The 19,996-nt window shown below is 37.8% G+C and overlaps 1 protein-coding gene and 1 pseudogene across 1 annotated transcript in view; both read right to left on the reverse strand.

The window, feature by feature from the left end:
• CLEC9A (C-type lectin domain containing 9A) overlaps positions 1-18,992 on the reverse strand; it is a 36,284-nt gene extending 17,292 nt beyond the window's left edge. The window contains exons 1-2 of the mRNA XM_025402939.1: positions 18,696-18,992; positions 7,397-7,551 (exon numbers count right to left, since the gene is read on the reverse strand). The gene's annotated coding sequence lies outside the window, so the exon portion shown is untranslated. The remainder of the gene's footprint in view (positions 1-7,396; positions 7,552-18,695) is intronic.
• Positions 3,410-10,424, reverse strand: LOC112635070 (annotated as a pseudogene).
• Positions 18,993-19,996: the final 1,004 nt, after the last annotated feature.

Genomic DNA, 19,996 nt, shown 5'->3' on the forward strand with positions numbered 1-19,996 from the left:
AGCATTGTTTACTGAGTATTTTAAGCTCACTGTTGAGAACTACAGCTCAGAAAAAAAAGTTTGTTTTTTTTCCTCAAAATATTGCTGCTCATTGATAATGCCTCTATTCACTCTAGAGCTCCGATGAAGATGTACCAGGATATTAGTGTTTTCATTCCTGCTAACACAGCCTCCATTTCTGCAACCAATGGATCAAGGAGTAATTTTGACTTTCAAGTCTTATTCTTGAAGAAATAAATTTAATAAGGCTATCACTGCCACGGATAGTGATTCTTCTGATATATCAGAGCAAAGTAAATTGAAAATCACCTGGAAAAGATTTACTATTCTAGATGTCATTGAGAAGATTTGTGATTCATGGAAGGAGTCAAAGTATCAACATTAACAGGTGCTTGGAAGAAGTTGACTCAAACCCTCATGGATAACTTTCAGGGGTTCAAGACTTCAATGGCAGAAGTAACAGCAGATGTGCTGGAAATAGCAAGAGAATTAGAACTGGAAGTGAAGCCTGAAGATGTGGCTGAATTGATGCAATCTCATGAGGAAACTTGAACAGATGAGGAGCTGCTTCTTATGAATGAGCAAATAAAATGGTTTCTTGAGACAAATATTATTCCTGGTGAACATGCTGTGAACATTGTTTAAATAATAACAAAGGATTTCAAACACTGCATAAACTTAGTTTTTAAAGCAGTAGCTGGATTTGAGAGGATTGACTCCAATTTTGAAAGAAGTTTACTATGGGTAAAAGGCTATTTAACATGATTTCATGCTACAGATAAAAATTTCATAAAAGGAAGAATGAATTGATGCCACAAACTTCACTGTTGTCTTTTTTTTTTTTTTTTTTGAATGGAATCTCACTCTGTCACCAGGCTGGAGTGCAGTGGCGCAATCTCGGCTCACTGCATCCTCTGCCTTCCAAGTAGCTGGGACTACATGTGTGCACCACCACGCCCAGCTAATTTTTGTATTTTTAGTAGAGACAGGATTTCACCATGTTGGCCAGGATGGTCTCTAACTCCTGACCTCGTGATCCGCCCACCTCAGCCTCCCAAAGTGCTGGGATTACAGGGCGTGAGCCACCGTGCCTGGCCCACTGTTATCTTATTTTAAAAATAGCTGCATCTGCATCTACCCCATACTTCAGCAACCACCACTCTGATCAGTCAGCATCCATCAACATCGAGGCACAACCCTCTACCAGTTAAAAGGTTTCCACTCACTAAAGACTCAGGTAATCGTTAGCATTTTTAGCAATAAAGTATTGTGTTTTAAAATTAAAGTATGTACATTTGTAGACATAGTGCTATTGCATACTCAATAGGCAACAGTTTAGGGCAAATATAACTTGTATATGCATTAGGAAACCAAGTCATTAGTGTGACTCACCTTATTGCAATGATTTCTTTGTTGTGGTGGTCTGGAACTGCGTCCACAATACTTGTGAGGTATGCTTGTAACTTAGTTGTAATTTGAAGCACAGAGGAGTCAAATTTTGCTAAGTTCACTTAGATAATAGAAGATTTAGTATTTGGAATGAAGTGTTCTGATTTGTGCTACCAACGTTTCTGTTATTTTGATTTCATGTGTAAGATGCTTTAGATACGAATACCCAGAAAAAAATATCTTTGTAGGCACAGTTTGATTGGCTTACATTTTTAAGCTGTATTGTTGCCATGCACTAAGATACTATTCTTCTAAATTTATGTGTGCCATAGTGATGTATGAACATATGCTTTCCCATTTTGGGGAGATGAAACGAAAGCCAAAGATATGGTTAATTTTTAGATAATGTTCTGAATTATTGGTTCCTATCTGGTTTCCCTAAATAAACAATTAAAAATAAGAAAATAATAATACATTCACTCCAAATCCAAGATCTGTAGACATTTGAAATAGCAAGTAGAATTTGAGGTATTTCTGTTATTTTTCCTAAGCCTTCCAAATCTGCTTGTTTATTAATAGTCTAGAAAAAAGATAAAGATTCAAGTGTCTTTGAGTGTTAGTGTACAAAGCTTTAAGAGTAACACACATTTATTGAGGATGTATTATGTGCTTGGTATTCTGATCAATACTTTATATAATCATATCAAATGAGCTTCACAATTACCTTATGAGCAAGGTCATAATATTAAACCCATTTCATAGATGAGGAAATAGAGTTTTAAAGACACTAAATTACTTACAGAGAGAGTAAGTTCTAAAGTAGTGATATTTCTCCAACTGTATTAAAGACTACTTGTACAAGAATTATGTCATGGTGCTTGTAAAAACCCACATCTCTGTGTGTCCTCAGGCTTCCCACTGAGTAACATCAGCATTTGTGTTTGAATGTCTCAATGTTTTCACCAATATCTCAGCTGAGATGTTTGAGAATCATGTTTATAAATTGTATTCACTAAAGAAGGGAAGCTATGGGAAAGAAATGCAGTTTTTGCCTATTATCCTGTGAAAGGGTGCCTTTCCATGTATTCTATAAATACTTGCTGAGTTATTCAGCAAGAAGCAAGCATAGAGTTGTTAGGAAAAGACCTAACTAAAGCATTTTAACTTGTCCTTCTGTGTAGTAGCCTCTGGGCCTTCTTGAGAAGCATTTATTCATTTTACAAACCCCACGAGCTTTCTTACAAACTTTCTTTTCCTTCTTTTGCACAAAATTACTGCTGTTGAGTCTAACCAGAAATGAACTTGGAATAGTAATTGTATTTCTGTAATGTCTTTCTGTTTTCTGTAAGCCAGGATCTGGGGTTGGTGCTGGTAATACAATAGTAAATGGAGAAGTCACAGTGCCTGCTTTTGTAAAGTTTCTGGTATAGTTAACACTACAAAGTTTTATTTTAAGTTGTAGAACTGTGAGGTATAAATGGAGAATGTATTATTCCTATGTTAAGTATGAGAAAATAGAAGGTAAAAAAATCTATGTGACTTGTTCATTTTTGTACTTTAAGTGACATTATCTAAATTGTTCTACCGATTCCAAGTTTAGTATTCGTTTTGTTACATCACGCTATCTTTCAAACTTAGATATTCTGCATACATTTTAAGCTTCGATATTTTGCCCAACTTAATTAAGCACTAGCCTATATTGTCCTGATTTTAATTTTATGTGTGTATATATGAAGATGCAGTAAATCATATTGTATTCAGGTAATTAGAAATTAGACAAGAAGAAAGAAAATTAAGGGAAAGTAGAATAATTGGGAAACAAGTGATCAATTTACATGTTGGCTTCTGGATATTCAAAGAAGGGAGTGGGCAAGTGATTCTGGTAGTAAAGATAATATTAAAAATGACATCAAGGAGAAGAAAGGAAGAAATAAGCAATTTTTGGCTATTGTTTTTTTCATTCAGAACTTTCATTGTGCAATAAAGCCCTTAACTGTGATATCCGGCCCCTTTCTTTGCATTAAGGTAGCCGGTCCACCTTGGCCATGCCAGCCTTCCTCTCACACATTCAATAATGTGTGCTCTCACAGAAGGTAGGGTGCCTTTTCTGATTATGAAAATAAGCACAATTCACATTTCCTTTTCCATCTTCAGAAAGCTCAAACCTGTGAATGGGAAAGGTAGAATAAATTCCTTCAGAGACTAAGGAAGTAATCAACAGTCAAACTCTGTGTATAGTATTTTGATGCACAAAATGGAGACTCTGGGGAAAACAGAGAAAAGAAGTTTCTCATTATTGAGTAACTCCCAACCTGCTTGGTAGTAGAAGGTATGTGTATCTGAAAAGCTCAATAGCAATTTCGTGTAGCGTAAGATTAAGGAGCACGGGAACACTAGTACAACAGGAGCCCCAAAGAAGAGATTGAGATAGCTCTGAAATGATGGGAAAAGGTTTTATTTACAAGTTCAGACTTTAGTTCGGTATTGATGGAAGGGCAGGATTTAGATGAACAGACAGGAGATGGACAGGACAAATAGCTGCAATGGATGGCAATAGGTTCATGGAAAAGTGAATTGATTCAATATTTTTGAACTGAGGATTTATGTTACAGGATAGATGATCTAAGACAGCATGCTGTATTGTAATGGCTGTTATCTTTTATTCTCTTCTAGATTGTTTATCATGAGAGGACAAAGAATATGTATTTATTAGTTTATTTGGCATATATCTGCATAACTATGTGACAACATTGTTCTATGGGCTGAGGATAGACTGATAAGGAAAGGCAAGAAAGCCAAGGGCTTTCCTGTGGGGGAACTTCCATTTCAGTCAGGTGATGCCAGTAAGAAGCCCACAAATAGACAAGAAAATTTCTGACACTGATAAAGTTACAAAGAAACAAAACAGTGGTAGACTGTGTGGATGTGGGCTGAAGGGAAGCTAATTTAGTTTGGGTAATTAGACTTAGCTTCATTGAAGAAGTGATGTTTAAATAGAGACTTGATTCACAAGAAGGAAACAGTCATGGAGTTGTGGAGGCAGAGCATTCTAGGAGAAGAAAATAGCAAATGCAAAAGCCTTGAGACAAGAAAACGAGTTTGATTTGTTGGAAGAATTTTTTTAAAAACCCACTAATTTGTCTGCAATATTGTGAATGAGGCAGCAAGTAATAGGAGATAAAGCCCATGGTCTGTGAAGAGTTGTAGCTGTAGTATCCTGAGATCCCACCTGTAGTAAATACTTACTAAATATTTATTAAATAAGTTAATTAATAGTATAAGTAATGATCAGATTGTGCAAGATTTGGTTATCAGTTTAAATTTTACTTGGAGAGAGACTGTAGTTTTGATATGTAGGATGGACGAAAGATGTTGAGACTGGACATTGGAAAACCATAATAGGAAGCGGCTGAGGTTCACAAGCCAGTGTTAACAGCCCATTTGCCTGCATCATGTGTAGGAGGATAGAGCTTCATTAATGGACATTGGAATTATCCTGTGAACCACAATGTATCGAATTCTTGGAGACTTGGAGGATAGAAGAGTAGGCAAAATGCCACTGAAAAGTCAAAAGACTCTCAAGTTTACAACTTTCAACTGTAAAATAATAAGGATGAAATTTTGATTTAAAAATATGTGGAGAGGGCCAGGCGCCCCATGGGCTCACACCTGTAATCCCAGCACTTTGGGAGGCTGAGGCAGGCGGATCATGAGGCCAGGAGATGGAGACCATTCTGGCCAACATGCTGAAATCCCGTCTCTACTAAAAATACAAAAATTAGCTGGGTGTGGTGGTGCGTGCCTGTAATCCCAACTGCTCAGGAGACTGAGGCACGAGAATCACTTGAACCCAGGAGGTGGAGGTTGCAGTGAGCCAAGATCGCACCACTGCACTCCAGCCCGGTGACAGAGCGAGACTCCATCTCTCTCTCTCCATATATATATATATGGAGAGAATCAGAGCAATCTAAACACACACACACACACACACGGATGCACACACACTCTGTTCCGTGATAAAGATGAATGTAGAAATGAAGGGGAATAATATTAGGTATAAAGATCGGTTGTGGCTTAGATAAAAGAGTTTAAGAAGGGGAGAGAGGAAAGTAGAATTGTCTTATGACCAGTGCTCTCTTGTTTGAAGTAGGGGGTAAGTGACTCAGCTGCTGCTTATATAACCCATAGTAGGGTGTAGAGACACATCTCAACTATTAAGTGACTTGGACTGAGAGGAAAGGGGATCTCAAGAATAAGAGTTTCTAGTATTACTTTCTATTCTGAGTGTTGGGGACTTACATATATTTTTAGAGAACTGAGCCATCTCCCACTTCCAGACCCCATTAGTGTTATGGTGGGATAATCCGACCCAATGAATTAAACCAGTCCTGGCTTTGATGTATTCCTATTGTAAACATAAATAAACACAATGGTCAGATCCCTCCATAGCTGTTGGTAATGACATAAAGACAAAGCTTTATGATAAGACTTCGGACAAAAAAAAAAGTTGGATTACATGCTTATATTAATATTAATGTATTTCATTTGATATTTGAATCTGTACCAATTTCACTTGTCTTAGAACTTAAAAAAGCTTGTAGGACACAAGTAAAATTGTACACAAAATAGCTGATATTCTAATCTTCCTTTGTGTTTATAGCATATATTTATATCTGCAATCAATTGAAGATTATACTCCCAAATAGACTACCAAACATGATTCAAAGGAATAAATGTAAACAGTTAGAGAAAGAAAACACAAAGAAATACCTTATTGGTGAGCTTTATATTCCTTAGATTTAAAACTCTATATGGCTTGGTTTTATTGCTTAGCTTGCCTATAAAATCTTACCTACAGAAGCATGAATTTAGTTAGTTGAGTCAAGGAGTATATAATGTCTTTCTCAAAGGGATTTATTAATAACATACATCTACCTTTTCTGGTTTACTTATCTCTAGTTAGCAATAATCACTACCTACTATACTGTATACTATGTCGTTTGTTTTGTTTCTTGGCTGTTGCTTCACCTAAAATATACACTCCTTGAGCTTAAGGATTATTTTTTGTGTTTTACTAACTGCATAGGTCCAAGTCCTGGATAGTTTTAGCACATATTTGTTGAATTAATGAAGGAATAGGTAAATCAATCAGTATATGAGTAAGAAAACTAAATGGAGGACAAACGTCTACATTCTTTCACACCTCCCGGAATAACAAGTGAGAATGCATTTTTGGCAAATAGGAAGTGACTTGAGGTTCTTGACCAATATGTAAGACTCAGAATGGCATTCCACAGGAGATATTGTGTGACAGTCGCATTTGACTGCTTATTTCTAAAAGCTTAAGCCACTAGTAACCTTTCTCTAATTTCCTAATCTTTTCTTTGGAATATATCAACATTACATACTTCCCTACAGAACCTGACAGATAAATTCTACTTGAAATTCACCTATACCTTTTTTTCTTAAAAAAAATTGCATGACTACTTTTAGTTATAAATCTTTAAACTAGAACCAGCCTAGACTAATACAAATTCAGGATATACATATATGTCTTCAATTAATAGTTTTGTAACAGAGCTGAGATTTTAGGAAATTCTCTTATTTTGCTGGAGCGGAAACAAAAGCTAATTAATTTTACTGGATATCCTCTGTATGAGTTTGAGCCCACAAAAACAGTAAGTGGGCAGTGCAGCAAGTTAGAACAACACAGGACACAAATGATTGAGAACATCACTGGGCTGACTCTTTTTGTGTGACCGACTATGTACCTGAGCTGTCAGGAAGGGACAAGTCAATTTGACTGATCAACTCTAGCAATGTTGTAGAAGATTATGATTGGATTGAATATTTGGGTTCTGTAATCCTTACTAGGTTTCCATAAGGTTCTTAGATTAGTACAAACTGAAAGATGTTAAGAAAAATGTAAAAAACAAAAAAGGTCAAGTGTTACATTTGAGAGTTTTCTCCCTTGCCTCCAAAATGTTTGACATAAGAATCTTCTTACCAGAATGTTCTGGTTGTCAATCTTCAGTAGAGTAGCATTCATGTCAGTGCAGTACTGCTTACTCTCTTTCCATGTCAAGTTGTATTTGAAGAACCCATAGCGGCTATCTGCACAATATCTCCAGTTTGTGTCACAGGGGCTGTGTTTATGGTCGCCTGGAGAAACCAAGCACAAGAATGTTGTTGCTGTTTTTAAATTGGAATTACATTTTCCCTACATTCAATGTTTTCTGCAGATCTCAAGACTCCCTTCAGTTACCGTCAGAGAAATGCTCCAGGGATTAGAGAAATGAAGAGGTTAAAAAAACAATACTTACTAAAAGTACCCTTCTGTTTTTGTTGTTGTTGTTGTTGTTTTTGACTGAATCTCACTCTATCGCTCTGGCTGTAGTGCAGTGGCACGATCTTGGCTCACTGCAACCTCCACCTCCCAGGTTTAAGTAATTCTCCTGCTTCAACCTCCCCAGTAGCTGGCACTACAGGCACCCACCACCATGCCCAGCTAAGTTTTTTTGTATTTTAGTAGAGACAGGGTTCCACCATGTTGTCCTGGCTGGTCTCGAACTCCTGACCTCAGGGGATCCGCCCATCCCGGCATCCAAAAATGCTGGGATTACAGGCGTGAGCCACCACATCCAGCCGCCCTTTTGTTCTGATTGTTTTATTACATATTGGCAGAAGAGCTTTGCTAATTGTTGCAGAGTTCCTGAGAGATTTTCATTCTCAACTTGTAGGTAATTTTGCTGCATGACAGCTAGATTAAAAAATAAATAATAACATTTTGTAATCAGAATTATAAAAATGATGCAAAGATTTTTTATTGAATTTTCATTTCATTAAAATTGCCAATATCTGAAGAGTTTACTAGATACAGGTGATTAAATGAGTGTTGAAAAGAGTGAAGGGGCTATAAAGAACAGATTAAGAAATACACAAAACTGACACCTGAGGGTTAATAAGTGAACTGTTTGAAGGAGACAATCACAAATAAAAAAGATCCCTAGATCAATAACGTGCCCAAAGCAGTTGTTTTGACATTTTCTTGAATACAGGATTCTCAGCTGAGTTCAGAGAGGTGAATGAACTCATTTTCTGTTCCTTGCGTGATGCCAGACTATTCATTTATTTTAAAATGCATACTGATTTCTTGTTACAGTTAAAGTACTTGTGATAAGATTGGGCACGGTGGCTCATGCCTATAATCCCAGAATTTTGAGAGGCCGAGGCTGGCAGATCACTTGAGGCCAGGAGTTCGAGACCAGACTGACCAACATGGCAAAACTTTGTCTCTACTAAAAATACAAAACTTAACCGGGCGTGGTGGTGCGCACCTTACTGCCAGCTACTCGGGAGGCCGAGGCATGAGAATCTCTCAGACCTGAGAGGTAAACGTTGCAGTGAGCCAAAATAGCTCCTCTGCACTCCAACCTGGGTGAAAGAGCAGAACTTTGTTTCAAATAAATAAATAAAGTACTTGTGATAATTAGGTAAATAACAAAGACATAAAAGATGATAAATGAAAGATTCTAAAATATCTTATGAAAAATCAACAAATATGTAAACAAGCAACAGCTATGCAGACTACAGTGTGCCATTGGAGGACTGTGAGATTTACTGGAGGGAAGCAGCACAATATTTTAGTAAACAAAGTGGGATGAAGGAAATTTGAGGTAGAGAGAATAGAATGAGAAAGATTTCAGACAGGGGAACATAGGATTTACATATGAAATTGAAAAACTCCATGGTTCTTAGGATATGCAAGATAGGAAGAGGGACAAAATAGTTTTTTAAAATAGTTTGGATCCATATTTAGGAGTTCTTAAAAGCCAGTAGTAAATTCTTAAAAATACTTTTAAGTAATAAAAACCTAGAAAGTTATTTTGATCACAAGGAAAAGGTCGGTGTTCTCCTTCATTGAGAATATCTTGGCAGCTATGTATAGGACAATTGAAGTAGTGACAGACAGACAAATAGTGACAATTGAGAAGCTTAGTAGGATATGCCATGACCCTTCAGTATTACCTTCCTCCAGTCGAATCTTTGGCAAAGAGTCAGCACTTACACCAAATCCCCAGGGCCACCAGCCCAACAACCATCCCCACGCACAGAATCAGCAGAATCGGCCATCACACGCCACCAGGAGTATGCCACTGTAGGCATAAAATAAAGATATCAAGGAGCAGGCAGTGTGGGTTAGCTATGGGGAAGGCTCACCCCTGCCCCTGTCCCTGCCGTCTCAAGATTCTCCAAGTAATAGAAAGAGCTTTGCTGGCAGATCTCACCTGTGTTCTCTTGATGATCATCAACAATAGGCATGGCCCACTCCCATACCACACACCCATCCTCATCCCCAATGGACTTTACCTCTCCAAGCCAAAACATTACTCTCTGTTAAGGCCTGATGTGTTTGTATTTTTTGTTTTGTTTTGTTTTATGCCTGCCCATCCCATGAATAACTGCTTTAATAAACAGCAACTGGAGAATCACACACACATTTAACTTTATGAAATGAGCTTTTATTTTAGCTTGCATTGAAAGTAGTTATAAGAACAGTCATACAAAGCTAGATGATGTGTTTATTGTAGGAATATTGGGGAGGATTTTGTCTATTTTGCCATTAGAGTAGCTCTTACATACCTTTATGGAAGATTATTTTGTTGTTGTTGCTCACATTTAGAAAATGAAGTTTCCAAACATTATCTTCCCTTGTCCCCTAAACCTCTATGCCTTCAAACATTAAACTCTCAGAGGCTTAATGAAAAGTTCCCTGCCCTTATATTTGATATTTGTATTCTAAATAGGTCTGTATGAGCCTATGAAGGTACAGCTCAAATGCTATAGAGCACTCACGTTATTCAGGAAAAAGAAATTAAGCTATATATACTATCAATAGTAGAAAAAGAAAAAAAAGGTTGTATTCATTTTTCTAATTCATTTCCAAATTATTAGCTCTGGGCATTCTTACCTGAGGTGAGAGCTGGTTTTCAAATTTCAATATTTAAGGTGATGTATCCATCTTCAACCTTCATGGCTACCTGAAGACTGCAAGTGAGCACAGGGTTCAATGACTTTGCAAAATGTAGTGTCCAACTCTTACAATTTCAGTATCTGTCAGTATATGATCTTCCTCTCTGGTAGGGTAGAACCATGTGAGATGGGACACATTTTTTTTTTTGTTTGTTTGCTTTTTGTTTTCCAGGAAGCCCTTTAATAGGTGTTCAGAGATACGTGGACCGTGAACACAAAAACACAAAAATAATAAATAACTTGTGGTAAAGAAGTAGATAGAGCATTTGTTTCCTGTCTCCTTATCTTCAACATTAAGTAAATAGATACTCCACCATGTGTATCCTTCTGAAGAACAAAAGTTCATGATTCATCTTAGCCCTAGCATAGTCTAAATCACATTGTTCAAATGAAGTGATTTCCGATGGATAGCACACCAGCAGATATACAGTTTATCCCATTGTGAGAAGCAAGTCTAATATAATTGGATCTTACAGAGGCTAAATTTCATGGCCTTGTGTTGGAAGAAATCATTCCTGATTATGACCTAGAATTTACCCAACTTCTTGCATATTTTATACATCAATTTTTTTTATTTGAAGACTCCACGTGGGGCAGGCCTGATATTGCTTAGATTTAGATATTGAAGGAAAACTATCAAATAAAGTAAAATAATACAGTTAGTGACTTGCTGCATTATTCTTCAGTAATGTTTGCACTTTACAGTGAATTTCTTGGAAATGGAGAATTTTGATGTGATGAAATCACCTAATTTCAGGTATAGTGGTGATTAGATTAATATTTAAGGCTGAATGGTTTCCTAGTATCCTTTCATCACAATGTAATATGTATTGTATTGCATACATTTAACTTTATGAAATGAGCTTTTAAGTTATTTTAGCTTGCATTGAAAATAGTTATAAGAACAGCCATACAAAGCTAGCTGATGTGTTTATCATACGAATACTGGGGAGGATGTTGTCTATTTTGCCATTAGAGTAGCTCTTACATAGTTTTATGGAAGATTTTGTTGCTGTTGTTAAACCCCCATGATCAAAAAAGCTTCCATTTTTCCAAATAAGTGGTAGTCTTTTACTTTATAAGTGATCCGATTTCTTTTTTTTCTTCTAAATAGCAGAATGTTAGACTTCTCGATATAGTAACTATGTGAGTTGTAGTGGCAGATATTTTGTTTACTAACATGCCCTTTGACATAGCTTGTACATATTTTTTTTCTCCCTGCTATCTCCTTCTCTGTGAATTCTTTGTCAATTCACTTAAAATGATCTTCCATTCTAAAATTTCTTTCTCTACACTCTTCAAATTATTTTGAGAATGAAGTGAAGAATAAACAACCAAAAAAATAAGACAGTACCTGATTTTGGAAACAGAAACTTAGTATGATTCAAATATTTTTACCAAAAAAACCAATTCTTAATAATAAAAAAGCTCACTTCAAATCAATGCTGAATTTCTTAAAAGTACTAAAAATTTAAAAAGTTAAAATCCCAAACCCATTTTTGTCACTGAGTTTTTAAAAATCTCAGTTAAAATATTCAGTAGTTCTCAGTTGTAAGCTGGGTAAATTCAGTCACTTACCATTCACCTACCACAGCGTGTGTCCTTGTAACTTCTGTTTTAGCCAAAAGGGACTCTTAAAATTCTTCCTTCACTCATTCTCAGGCTATGTGAACTTTCTTTTTGAACATTTAGAACATCTTCCCTACTCAACTACACACCAGCCCACGTTCTTGTCCCTCTTCCTTGCTTCACTCTTTTCCATAACGCTGATCACTACCCAACACGCATAGAGATATCTTTGGTCATAAATTTTTTGTCCTTTATTCCCAGAAGAAAATGTCCCATGGCTCTAAAATAGTGACTGACATGCAGTTAAAGCAGGTTCTTGAGTAACATCCTTCTGTGTAAGGTTGTTTTGTTATAACGATGTTGAGAAAAAAAAAAAAATTCCTTCCCAGCTGGGGCCACTGTGTGGAGCTTGCATGGTCTCCCCACATCTGCATGGGTTTTTCCTGGGCCCTCCTGTTTCTTCCCATGTCCCAAAATGTGCACGTTAGGTGAGTGGGCGTGTCTACACGGTCCCAGTGTGAGTGAGGGTGCGTGTGTGTGAGTATGCCCTGCGATGGGATGGTGGCCCCTTCACAGTCAGTGCCCACCTTGGTCCTGAGCTGCCGGTATGGTCTCTGGCCACCTGAGACACGGAGCTGAAATAAGTATGTGGGAAAATGAATGAATGAATGAATGAATGAATGAATGAATGAATACAAATGATTGTAAAATAAGAATCTGTAAAATAGTCAATATACAAATGCAGGTAAATAAACAATGCAGTTGGAAAGGGCTCAGTGAGTCCGCCCTATTCCTGATTGTGTATTGTTGAACTGCATGTTTTAGGAGGTGCTTGTGTCAATTTTTATTTTACAAACATCTATTCCTTGATTTTACCTACTACTATGACCACCAACACCCACTGATTTACTACAAATTGGGTATATAATTATCTTGTTTTCATTCATCTTTTCTGAATGTACATATTATGCATAGTTCACATTTGTTTTGATGTTTACTCTTAGAAGTGTTTTGAGTCTTTATTTACAAGGTAGGTGATGTTTTTGTGACCAGAAATATGCTGGTTAGTTTGGTTCTACCTTGTTTCTATGCAGCTTCCAAGAATCTATTGATGATGTTAAGTGAGGATTTCCTGTGTTACCCAATACATATTTGTTGAATGAATGAATGAATGCATGTATGTATGATGGGCATTATCATCCTGATTTTGAACATGGGAAGAGAAGTTTAAGAAACTTAGGGGACTTTTTAAATCATGGTATTTCTTGTAAAAAGTAGCACCTAGTAGCATCTACCCAGTGTGTAAATTCTTTCTACTACATTTTGATGTCTTTCATATACTCCATCATCTATGTTTATAGCTGAAGAATGAGTAAAAGACACTAAGATAGCAATGACAAGGAGTACATGCAGTAAGAATTGAAATTAGTGGAATGTGGAACATTGTAGATAAGACTGATTAACATACAGGGATGGCCTGTGGATGTGTAAAAGAGAAGGACCATAAGATGTTGACTACTGTGGGTGTTATGACTGCAGACAGGAAAAAAAGGAAGTATTTTGCAATTGGTGATAGCTTTTCACAGACTTCTTACCACCTTTAAGCTAAAGCCTTAGGTGCTTCTATCAGTGATATTTGGTCCTCTCTCTTCATTACAATTGTTAGTTCACCTTTGACTTACCAGGCTCTCACACAAATATTAAATTCTGTAAGATTTCCTGTCATAGAAAAGTATAATTAATATTTTCTCCTTCATTTACAGAAAGCTTAAACATGTGGATTTCAAAGTGGAATGAGCTTTATTAAAAGTTAATAAACCAAACAACTAATAACTATCAGACCAAAATTATGGCAGATCATTTGTGACAAACAGTAGTGAAAATGAAGGGAAAAATGTGTCAGACTGCAGTCATATCACAAAGTTTATCAAGCATTTGCATACAAAACATACGTAAGTGAAAAAATAAGAATGATAATCAATTGGATTAATTAAGATTTGCATTGATATTTGAAGGAAAGGTAAATATTGCCTAAGAAGAGAAAGAAGAAGGCAATGTTTATCAGTCAGGGCAAACATCTGAATAAAAGTCTGGAAGTTTGAAAGTATACTTCTTGTAAAAAGCAGTACCAGGCACTGGGCATAGTGGCTCACTCCTGTAATCCCAAGTATTTCTGGAGGCCATGGTGGGAGGACTGCTTGAGCCTGGGAGTTTGAGGTCAGCTTGTGCAACATGGTGAAACCCATGGTTTATAAAATTAGCTGGGTGTGGTGGCGCATGCCTGTAGCTCCACTGCGTAGGAGGCTGAGGTGGGAGGATCACCTGAGCCCAAGAGGCGGAGATTACAACGAGCTGAGATCATGAATCTTGCCACTGCAGTCCAGTCTGGGTGACAGAGCCAGACCCTGTCTCAAAAACAAAACACTAACAATAAGAAAAATGTGCTATCATCTACTCTACCCAGTGTGATTATGGGAAATAGTGTGACTGATTGAAAGAAAGTGAACTGATCAAGTATATTTGAATTGAGGATTCATAGTATGTTAAGTATATCCGCCATTGCACTTTCCTTTAAAATTACTATAAAATTTCATGACAGGGGCAATTAATCATTTACCTGAATGTATGTGATATAGAAGGGGGGCAGAGAAGTGCTGGGTAGAGAAAAGTGGGTCCTTGGCGAGGGCTCCACCCCCGGGCCTTTGCTCATAGTCCTAGGTGAGGACAGGCACTCCTGCCTTCATGCCCAAAGGTTGCATTTCCCAAGACCACCCTGGCCCACATGTCCCCATCCTGTGCCTATAAAAATCCCAAGATCCTAGCAGGCAGACACACAAGTGGCTGGACATTGAGAGTAGACATCAATGGAACAAGACACAAGTGGCTGCATGTCAAGAGCACATGGGCAGGCCACCAACTGGTGAAACAAGGCAGAGTTTGGCCAGGACAATCTGGCCCACGCCACTGAGTGGCCAGACTCCAGGGGAAAACCATCTCCCTTTTGCCTCCACCATCTGCTGAGAGCTACTTCCTCTCAATAAAACCTTTCACTCATTATCCAAGCCCACGTGTAATCTGATTCTTCTGGTACACCAAGGCAAGAACTCTTGGATACAGAAAGCCTCTGTCCTTGCTATAAGGTAAGGGTCTAATTGAGCTGACTAACACAAGCCACCTATGGATGGGTAAACTAAAAGAACACCCTGTAACACACGCCCAGTGGGGCTTCAGATGCAAACATTCACTCCTAGACACTGCTGTGGGGCCAGAGCCCCACAGCCTGCCCTTCCCCTAGAGGTTTGAGTAGCGGTGCACTGAAGAAGCTAGCCATACCTCCACTGCACTCTCTGCAAAGGGGATAAGGGGACTTTTCCCATTTCATATGTTTATTGATCACTATTGAAGTCTCAGGCATGTTTCTATTTTCTGGGGACTAATCATTAATGAATCATACAGCAATGAGCTTATAGTAAAGAGTGGGGAGCACAGATAGTAAAGAAACTTAGAAAGCAAAGATCAAGATAATTTTATATCATGAAAAATGCTACAAATGAAGAAAAGTGATATAATCGAGTTCTTCTGGACAGGCTCAAGGCAGACCCTGGTTGTGTTCATGAGGATTGATTTGTTTAAGCTTCACTGTCAGTGCTTGGGCAATTTCCCAGGTTTCTTCCATTTTTAAGACAATCCAGAATAATCCAAACTTACTTCTACGATGACAGCTGCCATTTATTGCTCTTTCTATATGCTTTTATCAGCTATATTTGTGGTAGGCACTGAATTTATGGCAAATTTACTATTAAGAAAAATAAAGCACAGAGGTTCAGTAACTTGCTAGAAGCCACAGGACAAGTAAATGTTGATCCAGGATTTGAATGAATCAGCTTGTCTTCATAGTGCTTCATTTTAATTAAGACATTTTATTATCCAGGTCAGGTATACTCACCTAATTGGGTGACTGTATTAATACATTTCAAAATAAATTCCATCCTGTATTCATCCTCTGTCTCCTCCTTGTGACCATTTATTTTTCTTCTGCTTTTAGTTTATTTTTGTTTCCCTTATGTCTTTGATAACTACGACTTTCATCTTCATTTTTCCCTATTTCTATCTTTGTAAATACTTCTGAATTAATTGTCATTCTGGCCATTCTCGGGTACTATCCAATTAGGCCCCACTTTAAAAGTGTCCTCTGAAATAGGCATGAGATGTGAGAATGGAAAGACTGTTAAAGAACAGAGGGAGAATGAATCCTCCTATCATGCTAACTCAGTATTTCTTTTAAGGTATCTCAGTCAACAATACTTCCATAATTAATAACTGTGTTTCCATATTTTCCAAGGTGAACAATATTTTCTGACAGGTTTGATTCATGTGAGAGCAGCAGGAAAAGTCAAAGGTGATTCCAAGTTTTTGGCGGAAGAACCGTAGGTATGGAATATTCATTTATCGAGATGGAGAAACTTGTTGGGAAGAGTTGCCCATTTTTTGATGTGTTAAGTTAAAAAATTCTATAGTAGATCAAAGTCAATATGCCAAGAATCCAGTCAGATATGTGGTTCTGGAAATCAAGCAACGGTATGGAAATATAATTTTGGGCATTATCAATGTATGGCTGTTAAGTCATGAGGTTACAAGAAATTAACTCCCATTATGGCCATTCAATGGGTACTATCCAATTTAGTTCATCCCAGGATGAATTAAAAAAAAAAAAAAAAGAGGACCAAGAACTGAATTCTAGGACACAACAACATTTTAAATTAATTTAAGGAGGAATCCAAATCTGAGGGAGGATTGGGATTGAGTGAAGCAAAAGGAAAACGAAGAGAACGGTGTCCTAAGGAACAACATATTTTAGTGAAGAATATATGTTATGAAAAGGAAATAATCAGTTTTTTTTTTTAATGCTTATCTGGTGAGTAAGATGAATTCTGAGAACCAGCCATTAGATGTGTTCAGATGGAGGTTAATGGTGACTTTGACTGGAGTGTTTTCATAGAAATAGTGAAGGAAAAAGCCTAATTAGCATAAAAGAAGAGTAGGATGAAACAGTAAGCACAGAGAGATTTTTGAACCTTTTTGCTGTTAAGAAAATTAGAGAAATGTTAAGAAGAAATATAAGAAAATTAGAATCATGTGTATGGGGGCATGGTAAACAAAAGATGGCTTTTGCTTGTTTTTAACATAGAGATATTGCACCACACTGGGAGGTGAAGGTGAATGAACAAGTGGAGATGAAAAGAAATTGATAGTGTCCAGAGCGAACAAAAGAAAGAAAATTACAAGCTTGAAATCCCTAAGGAGATAGGTGGATTGATTTCAATATACAGATGGAGATTGATCATAGATAATGTTACGGCATCTTTGGGGTGTTGATTTTCTGGTTGGAAACCTTTGTGGCTGCGGCGTCTTTGCCCTAGTTCTTGTCCTGCGTCTATGGTTGCTAGATTGTATGTACATATTATACTTAGCTCTGTAAGAAACTGCCACACTGCCTTCCAAAGTGGCTATGCCTTTTTACCTCTCACCAGCGGTGAATGAATGCTCCTGTTGCTCCACATCCTTGCCAGCATTGGATGTTGTGAGTATTTTGGATTTTAGTCATTCAAATAGTATGCAGTGGTCTCTCCTTATTGTTTTAATTTGCAGTTCCCTCCTAAGGCATGACATTGAGCATCTGCAACACTGAACTTCTTAGCACTCCAAACAAGGCACAGCCTTGTCTGCATTCCTTTCGCTACCCTCACTTCCCCTTCTACTTTGAACGTTATTTGTAGCATTTATTTGTCTCCTGTAACCCTGGCAATCCTTCCCAGCCCTCAGAGCCTTCACTGACAGCATCGGGCAGCTCACTCGTTCCTGATCCCATAGTAATTTGTGCATAACTTTTCCTGAGATTTATCACATCCTGTGATATGCTGTTTCTTCTATTGACATTGGTTGCTATGCCCATTTCTTAACCTCCTGGCTTCAAGCAATCCTCCCACCTTGGCCTTCCAAAGTGCTGGGATTACAGGTGTAACTAACTGCACCTGTCCTTGCTACTCCCGTTTCTAAATAAAATTTCAATCTGAGTAAAAACTGAAGCCAATTCCTTCCCAAAACGGTGGGGGCAGGGAGGGGGGGCACTGACACAAGATCGAAGACAATCAGTAGCACCAGACAATGAGTCAGCAGAGTCAGTAAAGCCTCAGGTCATGAGTTAGAAGACACTTCACAGATTAAAAGAAATCAACAGAGGAGTAAGAAATAACCAGGGAGGGCCTCCTGGAGATTATTGTTTGATTCCCTTTCCCTCTATCTCTAAAGAGAAAGAGAAGAGGACATTTTAGACTGAGGGATCAGTAGGAGCAAGAGTAAGGAGGCTGCCTGATTTACAGAGGCTCTCTATGGCCTCCAGCATCAGGCCTTTGAAATACACTGATGTCTTTCCACCAGCAGCTCCAGCCTTCATCTCCACTAGAATCTTCCCTCACCCACCTCTGCAGATGATACATACCCCCACATATCATTCATTATTTCCTAAATATATCAGCTCACACCTTCATATTATTTTACATTTGTTCAGAATCTTTCCTAACCTGCAATGCCCTTTCCCCTTTCTCCTTTAATCACGCCTTTCTTATAAGGTAGGCTCAGATTACTTTCTCTGTCAGCATTATCTGTAATGACATACCTTCCACCCTACTGCCAGTGGTTCTTACCTCTTCTGCAGAGAGCATCATCAGTTTGAATCATTTAGATGGTGGCTAACTTGCGAATCTTTACCATTATGTGGATCAAATAGCCAGATCTTGATAAGAAAAATAAAAATGCTATTGTCACATAAATTGCTGGGTTTAATCATTTGTGGGCCCTTGAGTGTGTTTCCTTCAGGGCAAGGTAAGCTGATGTGCTTCACAGCAGCTTGCAAGTTATTTGAGAAGAATCAAAACATGTTGCCAGTCTAGCAGAAAAGCATTTCAACTTCACCACAGATTGCCACAGCCGCAGGACAAGCGGGAGCCCCGCCCCTTCCAAACTGCGGGGGTGGGAGCTGCTGCCCTCCGGGGCACAGGACCACGCCATCTCTGCAGCCTGCACCTTCGGGGCTGGGGAACTTGACAGTTTCTTATAGAGCTAAGTATAGTATTAACATACAATCTAGGAACCATAGAAAGTGGAAAACATGTACACACAAAAACTGGCACACACATTTTCTTTATTCATAGTTGCCAAACATTAGAAGCAATTATAATGTCTTTCAAAAGATGAGTGGGTAAACAAACTGCGGTACATTCATACAATGGAATACGGTTCGAGGATAAAATGACATGTTGTCAAGCTATGAAAAACATGGAGGAATCTTCAATGCATATTACTAAGTGAAAGAAGCCAGTAGGAAAAACTATCATATTATCCTAGCTATATGACGTTCCAGAAAAGTCAGGACAAAGAAAACAAAGAGATCAGTTGTTATCAATGATTCAGGGGAAGAGGAAGACTGATAGGAAGGAGGAAGATTGATAGGAAGGGGGAAGATTGATGAGTAGATAGAGCACAGGGGATTTTTGTCTGCAAAAATGTACACCCAAGTACATAAACAGGGCTCTGAATTTCTTAAACTTTTCCAATTTTGGGGCAGGGCCTATTGAATGGGTTGGGGGAGACCTTCCTGATTGATACCTACTAAGGTATATACAAATTTGAGACAGATATTTTGAGGGAGAAAGTGGAATTCAGGTACAACTTACCTAGTACCCCCGAAAGGTGTCAAGTGGAAGTAGAAAAAAAAATAGGTGTGTGAGGTAAAAAATTAAATTCTAAATGAGAACACGGAGGTTCTTGTGGAAACTTTTTTCTTGTGTGTGTATATATATATGTGTATGTGTGTGTATATATACATATATATACACACACACGCACACAAACACACACACATATACACACACACACTATATTTTCTTTATCCACTTGTTCATCAATGAAATGAACATTTAGGTTATTTTCATATTTTGACTTTTGT

Source organism: Theropithecus gelada, chromosome 11 (genome assembly GCF_003255815.1).
Source record: "Theropithecus gelada isolate Dixy chromosome 11, Tgel_1.0, whole genome shotgun sequence".
Lineage (NCBI taxonomy): Eukaryota > Metazoa > Chordata > Mammalia > Primates > Cercopithecidae > Theropithecus > Theropithecus gelada.